This window comes from Hevea brasiliensis, chromosome 11 (genome assembly GCF_030052815.1).
Source record: "Hevea brasiliensis isolate MT/VB/25A 57/8 chromosome 11, ASM3005281v1, whole genome shotgun sequence".
Lineage (NCBI taxonomy): Eukaryota > Viridiplantae > Streptophyta > Magnoliopsida > Malpighiales > Euphorbiaceae > Hevea > Hevea brasiliensis.
In genome coordinates this window covers 76,701,173-76,713,411 of record NC_079503.1, presented here as the reverse complement: position 1 = coordinate 76,713,411, position 12,239 = coordinate 76,701,173, and the positions used below count along the sequence as shown (strand labels likewise).

The 12,239-nt window shown below is 22.8% G+C and overlaps 1 pseudogene; it reads right to left on the bottom strand.

Moving 5' to 3' along the window:
• Positions 1-9,832: 9,832 nt before the first annotated feature.
• On the bottom strand, positions 9,833-10,577 carry LOC131170293 (protein DOG1-like 4; annotated as a pseudogene).
• Between the last annotated feature and the right edge of the window lie 1,662 nt (positions 10,578-12,239).

Below are 12,239 nucleotides of genomic sequence, written 5' to 3'. Positions count from 1 at the left end.
CTTGTGCTTGGCTTACCTACAGCAATGAGTTAGTGGTGGGTGTCAAGGGATGAGTGACGCTTTGCAAATAGGGAGAGCCTCTCCCGAAGAAGGACACGAGCCTGATGGATTTAGGTTTGGCTTTAATCATGTTGATGAGTCCCATATGCACCCCACCACCTGGTGTTTTATGTTTCTTATGTTGGAAAACATGTTAGTAAAATAAACTATGTTGAGTTCAACGTGGAACCCAGATATCTTCCTCTTCCTTTGCTGTCTCTTTCAACTTAACCCTCCTCTAAGGTAATATACAACTGCATGCAACTTGATTTTTTTGCTGACATATTTCAATAGCTATAAGCCAACAACTTGCTTTAAGCTTTTGATTTTATTGATTTGAGTTTGATCATTTCTTGTTGCTTGCAGTTACTTCAATCAACGAATTTGTCATTTAAGTAATTATTAATTTAAGTATTTCCAAAAATGGTTATGGTTATGAAGACCAATGAATAACAACTATAACTCACAAAAAGCCCCTAAAATTAACAATATCCAATTTTTTGTTTTTTCCAATCGTTAACTCAAGCATACATAAAAGCTTAAAAATCCAAAATGTTACATTCAATATAGGAATTTTCTGGGTTATGTGCAAAAGGTGTCTTAGGAGAAAAAAGAGTATGCATATGGAGAAAGAGACTGTGCCCCAAGGCATTGCAACACCACCAGCGAAACTAGAAAGTGGGTGCTCAATTGGAGTTTTGTAAAATGAATGCATTCAGCTCTCACTAAATATGATACTTGCTTGGTTTTCTACTCTAAACATGATAAATTGGATGAAATTAAAAAGAAAAATCCAAGAATGTGCTCAGGTAAGCATAATATATATTTTGGGAACTTGACCCACGTGTTTGATCCAAACAAGGTCTCTCGTGGTACACTGATCCAATAATCTTTTCCTAGATCAATGGCCAATTGAAAAAGGTCCAAAATTGGTAGTTTAGAAACTGATTAACATCTAAAAATAATTTTATGAAATCTTTTATGAAATCCTATACTCTCATATCTCTGGGAATTGCTTTATGGCTAAATAACATTTGTATTCTAGCTGCATGCATGGCTAGCTGACAAGCATATAATTTAACCATAAACTTGACCTGTTCACCAGCTCCTGGGTGGAAGGAGGAGTTAAGATAGATACCCTGTGTCTCTCCAAATCTATTCATTATATTATTTTTATTTATTTTAGGACAATGTATAATTAAATCTTTGAGATATAGTAAAATTTATATATTAATTTTTTATATATATTTTTAATAATAATTTAATTTTAAAATTTAATTCTATTAACAAATAAATTGACCATTGACTGTAATAATTTAGTACCCATTTAATACTGTGGTTGAAATGTTAAAATTATTTTTTTAAAATAAAATTTATGAAATTTAAAAATAATAAAAATGCACTTTGTATGAATAGATTTATCAATATGTCCAACAATTAAATGATTTGAAAAAAAAATTACAAGTTATCTCGGGTTAACCATAAGAACATTGTCAATCTCATTGGCTACTGTGAGGAGGATGAACCTTTCAATAGGATGATGGTATTTGAATATTAATTTAATGATGAAAATTTCGATAGATTTCTCTTATGGTAATTTAGAGGTTGAAACATTTATTCTGTGTCTTCAGTTAAAGAAATGGAACATCTTGACTGGAGTGCAAGGATGAGGATTATCATGGCCATTGCTTATTGTTTACAATACATGCACCATGATTTAAATCCACTAGTGGCACATTTTAACTTGAATTCACATAATATCTTTCTAACTGATGACTATGCAGCTACGGTAATCTCCTTCATGGTTGGGCTTCATTTTATTTTGTTTATTTAATGTACCTTTTCATCGTATCTATGGTCCCTGTCAGATGGCTGAGATCTCTTTCTTGCCACAAGATTCCTCCAAGTCGAACAGCTCAGGTGACAATGAGTCAACGCATTCTACATTGCCACCTTTGGCTGATGTAGAGACAAATGTCTATTGTTTTGGGATTCTGTTGCTAGAAATCATTTCTGGAAAGCTCCAATACTTGGAAGAACAAGGGTTCCTTGAAAAATTGGTAAATCTTTTATGAAATCCTATACTCTCATGTCTCTAGGAATTATTTTATGGCTAAATAACATTTGTGTTCTAGCTGCATGTATGGCTGGCTGAGAAGCATATAATTTAACTATAAACTTGTAGGCTGCTGAATATTTGAATGACAAACATAGTATCGGTTGCCTGATTGACCCAACCCTCAAGTCTTTCAAAAACAATGAGCTTGACCTCATATGCGAGATTATCCAAGAGTGCATATAACCAGATCCAAGGCAAAGACCAACAATGAAGGATATCACTTCTAAGTTGAGGGAAGTGATTGCTATCTCACCTGATCAAGCAACTTCAAGACTTTCTCTGCTTTGGTGGGCTAAACTTAAAATATTATCTGTCGAGGCTACTTAAGTTCTGTCTCACTCTCTTCTTCATTGTATTGTAAGTCAAGTCTCTCTCAGACTTCATGCCAAAAATCTAAAATTTAGCTTTTTGATATTGTAATTGGAGTTGCTATGTTTTGCCAAATGATTTTCTGAAAAAGCAGGAAAATTTTGATTACAATACAATATGAATATTTAATCATGTAGATGGAGATATTTTCATTTGAATTTAAAAGAGTGTGATATCAAGTACTATTCAACTTGCATCTTTCGCTTGACAGATTTAGATTTGACTACTTATTAAAAAAAAAAACCTACCCACTTAAAAGTTTTTTTTTTTACCTTACCACACTAATAATATAACATAAATTAATTATAATTAATTAAATCATAAAATTTTATTAAATTTTTAACACTTTTTTTAAGATAAAATTGTAATGTCTATTTATATTAAGATTAAACTAGACCTGTTCACCAACTCCTAGGTGGAAGGAGGAGCTAAGATAGATACCTACGTGCGTGTGTGTGTGTGTGTGTATCACCTGCTAATTAGTCCATTCTTTGCCACCTATGTCTCTCTAAATAGATTCATTATATTATTTTAATTTATTTTCAGACAATGTATAATTAAATCTTTGAGATATAGTAAAATTTATATATTAATTCTATTAACAAATAAATTGACCATTGACTCTAATAATTTAATACCCGTTTAATACTGTGGTTGAAATGTTAAAATTAATTTTTTAAAAATAAAATTTAAAAAATTTAAAAATAATAAAAATGCACTTTTTGTATGAATAGATTTATCAATATGTCCAATTAAATGATTTGACAAAAAAAATTACATGTTACTCATGCACAATATTTATTTCAAAATATTCTACACTTTTAATGGAATTTTAATGTAATTCTAATTTTTACACTATAATTTAAATGTTATTAAATTCTTTAATATTTTTTATAATTACATAATAAATTAAATGAATTGAACATATTTATATTTTAGATAAAAAATTTTAAATTTTTGAAAAATAATTATAAATTAACAATAATAAAGGCGTATTATATTTGAAAAGATTCACGAAATAATATCAAAACTTAGGTTTTTTTTTTTTTCAAAATTTCTTTCTTATTAAATGGTTTAAAAAAATATTACATATTATACAAATTGTTTATTTGGAGTTTTTCTTCTCTTTTTTAGTTATTTAATTTATATTATTATTAGTATATGTAAAAAATGATATCGAGAATAAAATTTTTAGTAAAAATATATTTAATTGATTTTAAATATGTTTGTTATTGGATTTTCATATTCATATTATATATATGAACAATTGCAAGATTTAAGATCATTTCAAAATTATGATAATATTTTACAATTATTTTTAATGAATTTTTAAAATAAAGAGCATGGCTTTTATTACTTGAGATTAATTTCTTTTTTATAAATCATAAATGTTTACAAATGTTTGAAATATAATTGTTAGTATTATAATTAATAATAAATTAAATGAAAATTATTTGAAAAATAAGTATGTTATAAGGAGAACAAATTTTTTAACTAAAAAATTTTAAATAAATAATTAATTATGAGTATTTTTATAAAATTATCTTTTTAGAATTATCATTTAATATATGAAAATAAAGTCTAATTTATCTACATAATAATTTAAAATTAATTATGAGTCATAAATTATTTAATTCATGTGCAACGTATTTTTTTAAAAAAATTATATATATATATCATGATTCTAAATAATAAAATTAAAAATAAATTTTCATAAATTGAAATTCATTTTCAATTGTGCTTTATGGACTCATTTCAATAAAATTTTAGCATAAATTATAATTTGATTCGAAGTTTGACAAAATTATAATAAAAAATCTTTATTTTTAATTTATTAAAATTATTTGCTCAATTTTAAATCTATCTACAATTTAGTGTCACCGTTAAAAAATATATTTTTTTATTAATGAAAGTGAGAAAATAATTAAAAAAATATAATTTGTCTTTTAAAATTTTAAAATAACTATTTTTTTAAAACTTGCATTGTATGTTATTTGTATTCATTTTACATATTTGTAATTTAATTTTTTTATATATAATTTTTTTATATAATATTATATTGTTATAATTTAATTATTTTTAATATCAATTTAATTTTTTTATTGTCATAATATTAAATTACCATCATGATTTTTATTTTTAATTAATGTTAGTTCAAAAAATTTTAAGAAAATAAAATTAATAAGAAATATTAAATTAATCAATTAAAATAATATAAATAAAATACTATTAACATGATAAAAGAATTCAAAATCTTACCAGAATTAGTCTCAATGATTCCAAAAATATCTATCAAATAAATAAAATTATATAAATAAGTTCAGAAAATTTCACAAAAATAAATATACAAATGACAACAAAATGAGAAAAAATACCTGAAAATTAGCCTCTTGAAATATCTGAATAGTTTAGGTAGCCTTCAATAGTAATATCCATTCTCTTTTAGTTTTTTTTTTAATTATTTTTAGTAAAAATTATGATAGTTAATTTTGAGACCTAATACAATAAGAATTTTATATCGAATAATATTTAATTTTTATTTTACTTAAATACATTTTTTAAATAATAAAAAAAATAATTATAAATAATTTTAAAAATTAAAGATATTTTTGATAATCCCATTATTCCCCTTCTCACTTTTATATATATTACAAATATATTAGATAATAATTAATTTTTTTCAATATCTTATCAATTAATTTATTTAACAAAATAATAGGTTTCTTCTAATATATAGGTGAATAAAATGAACATATCATGTATATGTGATAAGTTAGTTAGATATTTACAATATAAAATTTGTGATTTTGAGTTAGTTAAATATTTACAATATAAAATTTGTGATTTTGATGGTCCATAATTCTTACTTCCTATAAATTTATAATATAAAAAATTAATAAAATAATTGTAAAAAAGAGTCATGTAAATATTGATGATAAAATAATTCAATATAATAAAAATTTTATCAAAAAGTTAGAGAGAGTGAAAATAATTCTTTATTTAACAAATCCCAATCAATTATTTTAATATATCACTAATCTTTTTATGTAAATGAATTTTTTATTTTTTAATTATATATTTGATTAATAAAAATAATGCTATATAAGTGATAAATTCTATTTTAATTTTCATGATTTTTATTAAATAATCATTCAATTTGAATAAAAAGTAGAACCTATAAATGATGGTTAAAAATAGTTTATATCTAAAAATTTCTAATTCTATTTTGTCAAAATCTATATATTATTAATCAAGCTAATTAAAGAATAAAAATTAAAATATTTTAGTAACTTAAATAAGAAAATTTTACATTATCACATTGACAAATACTAAAAATCTATTATAAAGGTTTTTTTTTTTTGTAATATTGGAATAAAAATTTTTAATAACAATAATTATTCTAACAACAATTCATAGTAATATTTGAAAAAATATTGAATTTCATAAACAAATTATAATTAAAATATTTGATTTAAATGAAAAATAAAAAAATAGCTATAAGAAATTATCTTTACTTTGACATTCTCATGGAAAATTAATGATTTCATTACAATAACATTAAATATATATATATATATTAAATTGAAATTATTTGAATAATTTTAATTTTAGTGATTTCAATCGGTTTATCCAATCGTTTTTAATTTTAACATTTCAATTAATTTTATCAATAAATTTAATTAATTTTATTCTATAATTTAAGCATTAAAAAATCTTCTTTCTTTTTCATGTGCTTAATAATGTTTTAAAATTATTATTTTACCATAATAAGAATAAAGATATAACTGATTTTTTAATTAAAGTTTAAGATTTAAATTTTTGTTTCCATATCAAAAAAATAGGTTTATTTATATTTTTACATAGTCTATATTATATACAAATGTGGGAAGGGAGAATATTAGTTTTACCAAAAATGTCATTTATTCCTCGAATTAATTACAATTATATTTTTATTATTTAAATTTGAAATTATTATGTTCGTATAAATTTGAAATTATTAATTTTAAAAATCATATAAATTTAATAATACTTATAATTAACTTCAATTAAATACAAAATATTATAAGAAGTAATTAATTAAAATAAGAAACTAATAAGTGAAAAATTAAAAAAAAAAACACAATTAATTTATATCAATATATCTATATTATATAAAAATGTATAAAAGAGGGAGAACATTAGCTTAGTTTTGCCCAAGTTTCCTTTAATTCTTAAAATTAATTACAATTATATTTTTATTATTTAAATTAATTTTAAAATTTATACAAATTTAAAATTCTTAATTTTAGAATTAAAATAAATTTAAAATTATTAGTCCTATTTATATTTAATTTTAATTAAATATAAAATTTTACATGAAGCAATTAACTAAAATAAGAAATTAATAAATAAAAAAATATAATTTGATCCTATTGCAATATTAAGTAACATAGTGTATTAGTATCTAATTTTCAAATTTATATTTATAATTAGTTATTTATTATATATATTTAAAGATATTTTATTAGTTGCATATTATTTTTATAAGTTAATTTTCAGATAAGATTTTTTTTTATTTCAATAAATAATATATTAATATTTATAAAATTACAAATATTAATGAGAATTAAATATTTTTATGTCTATAATTTATAAAAACAATAAAAAGAATATAAATCATCTAAAGATTATTATTATTTTTAAAATTTATTAAATAAACAACTTAAAAGGAATTTTATTTAATTTTAATTATTTTCAAAACTAATAAAAAAATATTAAAGACAATTAAATTTAAACCTAATTAATTTATTCTTATGTATATATATGAAGGAGGAGGGGGAAATATTGGCTTTACCCAAATTATCATTTATTCCTAAAATTAATTATATTTATATTTTCATTATTTAAATTAACTTTAAAGTTTGCATAAATTTAAAATTCTTAATTTTATGGTTAATGTGAACTTAAAATTCTTAATCCTATTTATACTTAACTTCAATTAATTATAAAATTTTCTAAGAATTAATTACCTAAATAAAAAATTAATAAATAAAAAATATAATTTGATCGTATTACAATATTAAGTAAAATAGTTTTTTAGTATCTAATTTTTTTAAATTTTGATTTACAATTAATTATTTATTATATATAGTTAAAAATATTTATTAGTTACATATTATTTTTTATTTAATTTCCATCTAAGATTTTTTTGATAAAACAATATATTAATATTTATAAAATTATGAATATTAATTAAAATTATATATTAATGACTATAATTTTTAAAAATGAAATAAAAATAATATAAATCACCCAAACATTATTATTAATTTTAAAATTTGTTAAATGAACAACTTAAAAAAATTATTTAATCTTAATTGAAGACTAATACTAACAAAAAAATATTAAAAATAATTAAATTTAAACCTAATTAATTTATTCATTATGTATATCTTTATTATTGCAAGTATATTTTTATTTCAATAAACAATATATTAATATTTATAAAATTATTAATATTAATTAAAATTAAATATTTAATGACTATAATTTATAAAAATGGAAACAAAAATAATATAAATCATTAGAAGATTATTAATAATTTTAAAATTTATTAAATGAACAACTTAAAAAGAATTATTTAATTTTAATTGAAGAACAATACTAATAAAAAAAAATTAAAGATAATTAAATTTAAACCTAATTAATTTATTCATATGCATATTTATATTATTACAAGTATGATTTCTTAAAAATTATTATTATAGAGCTAGCATTATACCACCTATATAAAATATTATCTCTTGCATTAATAATAAATAAAAGATAATATTGATAATATATTAACTAACTAATTAATTAGATTTATATTTATACTATTACCATATTAATATTTTTCTATTTTTATTCTTTTTATTGTTAAAAATAGTTGTGTTCATATCCTTATTCTTTCTTTTGAATGAAAAGAGGAATTGATAAGAATTGAAATAAAAAAAATATTGGATAAACCAAGCCATATTTGACTAAATTTATTTTATTGTATTAATATAATTCTAATTTTCTATTAATAATTGAATCAAAAATAATATTATACCCAATTACACAAATACCAAATAAAGAAATAATTAAAGCTGAAATTAAATTCCTAAAAATATTTTTTATGATGTTTTTAGAAATAAAATATAATTTTAATATAATTAAAACTTAAATAAGTAATAAATACAGTGCATTTATAATAATAGACTATACACTAGAATATATATATGGATATGAATAAGGGACAAACTTTTTAAACTAATAAAATTATTATTATAAATATTAATAATATAAATTTATTTTTTTAAAAATTTTATTTTTAAAATTTGTTTTACAGAAATTTTGTTATAATTTTTAATTTAGAAGTAAACCTCTCTCTCTCTCTCTCTCTCTCTCTCTCTCTCTCTCTCTCTCTCTCTCTATATATATATATATATATATATATATATAATATTCAGTTTTAATTAGAATATACATGATTAAATTTATATATTAATTAATAATATATTTATAACATATATAATATAATCTATGAATATATTAAATAATTAATATATTAAATAGATATTAAATTTTTTGTATTAAATAATATGATAATATAAAATTTCAAAATATCAATATAATAAAAATGAAAATTTTATAATAATAATGCACTAAACTAATAAAAAATTATTTTATTTTTCTAATTTTATAAATAATTCCCTTTCACATTAATTTAGGCATATAATTTTATTATGCAAGTTAATATCATTTTAAATTACAAAAAATTAAAGTAAAATATATGCAAATCAAACTTTTCTTAAAAAATAAAATAATAGAATAATAGAATTTAAATGAATTAAATTCATGATCTAATTTATATTTATTATTAATTTATTTTAATTTTTAAGTATTTTCACCTATTTATACTTTAGAAACTTATTATTATTTTTTATTATATTAATATTATAACACATAATTTTTTTAAAATACGTTCAAATAAAAATAATTTTAAATTAATAAATATTTTATTTATATAATTAATTAAAATGACATTAAAATTAATATTTTAATTTAAAGAATTAAATATAATATTTGTAATATAATGATAATATTATATAATATAAAATTAATAAAACGATATATAAAAAAATTAAATTATGATTTTTTATAATAATTATAAAAAAAAAAGTTAAATTAAAATCACTGAATAGTACATGCACATTAATTCAGATAAAATCAAATCAAGACAAAAGAAAACAAGTCTAAAAGTGAAAATCAAAACTCCTAAAACCCTACAACTGGAAGTTTCTAATTAATGGTGCAAACCCTTTTCTTTCCCCATTGTCTTAGCAGAATTTGAAGCATGCCAATCCTAGCCAAAAACTCCACACATTGTAGTGGGCTCAAAACTCCCTTCAAAGTCTCCAAAACTCCCTTCAAAGTCCTAAGCCTTACACAGTCTACAGCTTTCATCACCTTCTCTAGTCCTGCCATTACTCCTTTTAGTGCCACCTACACCAGTCCCGCCACCTGCCTCACTTCCTCCCCATTCTTCACTCGAACCACCAACCTTACCAACTCCGCCATCTTCTTGTCTGCTACAATCACTTGTTGCCTCTCCATTTCCCTCTCCACCTTCTCCTCTTCTAACATTATTTTCACCCTCAGCCTCAATCTTTCTCATTTGTTCTTGTGTCAATTCAACCAGCCTCGAACTGGAAACACCATTTGTCCTTATTGAGTTAACCAGTTTAAGCACTGTTGAAGGTTTCAACCCAGTAACACAAGAATACGCATTCTCTAAAGGGGAAATCCAAGTTGGACAAAAGAAAGCAAGCACATCTTCATGGGCCAAAGCCCATTTTATAGTGTAGTAGTCATTATAATGTTGTGTGACTTTGGACACTAAAGCTTGTAGCTCTTGCTCACACTCACACCCAGTTTTAGCTCAATAATCCCTAAACGCCCTCCATAGTTATTACAGATACTCATCGAGTTGACACATCCACTTCTCAAAAAACTCAGAGAACCTCTCTTCAACTTTAGTTTTCATATCTTTCCCCCTTCGTTTAAGCAAAGAGATAGAAAAAGAAGAGGGATAGCTAGCTGGCTAGGACTAGTGGGAGATAGAAAGAGATGAATAGAGTGATATGTTTTTATATATAAGAAAATGTGTGCTTATGCTTGGCTTAACTACAGCAATGAGTTAGTGGTGGGTGTCAAGGGACAAGTGACACTTTACAAATAGGGAGAGCCTCTCTCGGAGAGGGACACGAGTCTGATGGATTTAGGTTTGGCTTTGATCATGTTGATAAGTCCCATATGCACCCCACCACCTAGTGTTTTATGTTTCTTATGTTGGAAAACGTGTTAGTAAAATAAACTATGTTGAGTTCAACATGGAACCCAGATATCTTCCTCTTCCTTCGATGTCTCTATCAACTTAACCCTCCTCTGAGGTAATATGCAACTCCATGCAACTTACTTCTTTTGTTGACATGTTTGAATAGCTGCAAGCCAACAACTTGCTTTAAGCTTTTGATTTTATTGATTTGAGTTTGATCATTTCTTATTGCTTGCAGTTGCTTCAATCGATGAATTTATCATTTGAGTAATTATTAATTTACGTATTGCCAAAAATGGTTATGGTTATGAAGACCAATGAATAAGAACTCTAACTCACAAAAGGCCCCTAAAAATAACAATAGCTAATTTTTTATTTTTTGCAATCGACAATTCAAGCATACATAAAAGCTTTAAAATCCAAAATGTTACGTTCAATATAGGAATTTTCTAGGTTATGTGCAAAAAGAGTTTAGGAGAAAAAAGAGTATACATATAGAGAGAGAGACTGTGCCCTAAGGCATTGCAACACCACCAGTAAAACTAAAAAGTGGGTGCTCAATTGAAGTTTTGTAAAATGAATGCATTCAGCTCTCACTAAATATGATACTTGCTTGGTTTTCTACTCAAAGCATGATAAATTGGATGAAATTAAAAAGGGAAATCTAAGAATGTGCTCAGGTAAGCATAATATATATTTTAGGAACTTGACCCACGTGTTTGATCCAAACAAGGTCTCTCGTGGTCCACCGATCCAATAATCTTTTCCTAGATCAATGGCCCATTGAAAAAGGTCCAAAATAGGTAGTTTAGAAACTGATTAAAATCTAAAAATAATTTAGTTATCAATATTGAAAGAGAAATTATTGAACTTTTTAATTCGGATTTCATTATTGATGAATTCAAGAGATTTAAAAAAAAATTGTCGAGAGCACTGTAGAAGAGGTATATCATTCTACTAGTATTATTAGTGTTTATTTCTTTAAAATTATTTTATATTTAGACACCCTTTATGAAATTTGAAAATAAATATGCACTTTAATAACTTTTAAAATGCATCATCATATAATTATTGTGCAAATAGCAAATAGTTGATCCCCAATATTATGATCCAAGGTCCGCCCTTGGCTGTCTTCATCATCATCACTGGATCACCGCTATCATCACCTCTATTATTATTACCACACGGCCATCACCACTATCAACACCATTACTACTACTTGATCGTTGTCATCACCACTTAGCTACCATCATTACTACTATCATCACTCATACTCTATTACCACCACCACTATTTGATCATTATTGTTGCTACCACCATCACTAGTAATAAAAATATTAATAATTGCAAATTAAAATAATATTTAATAAA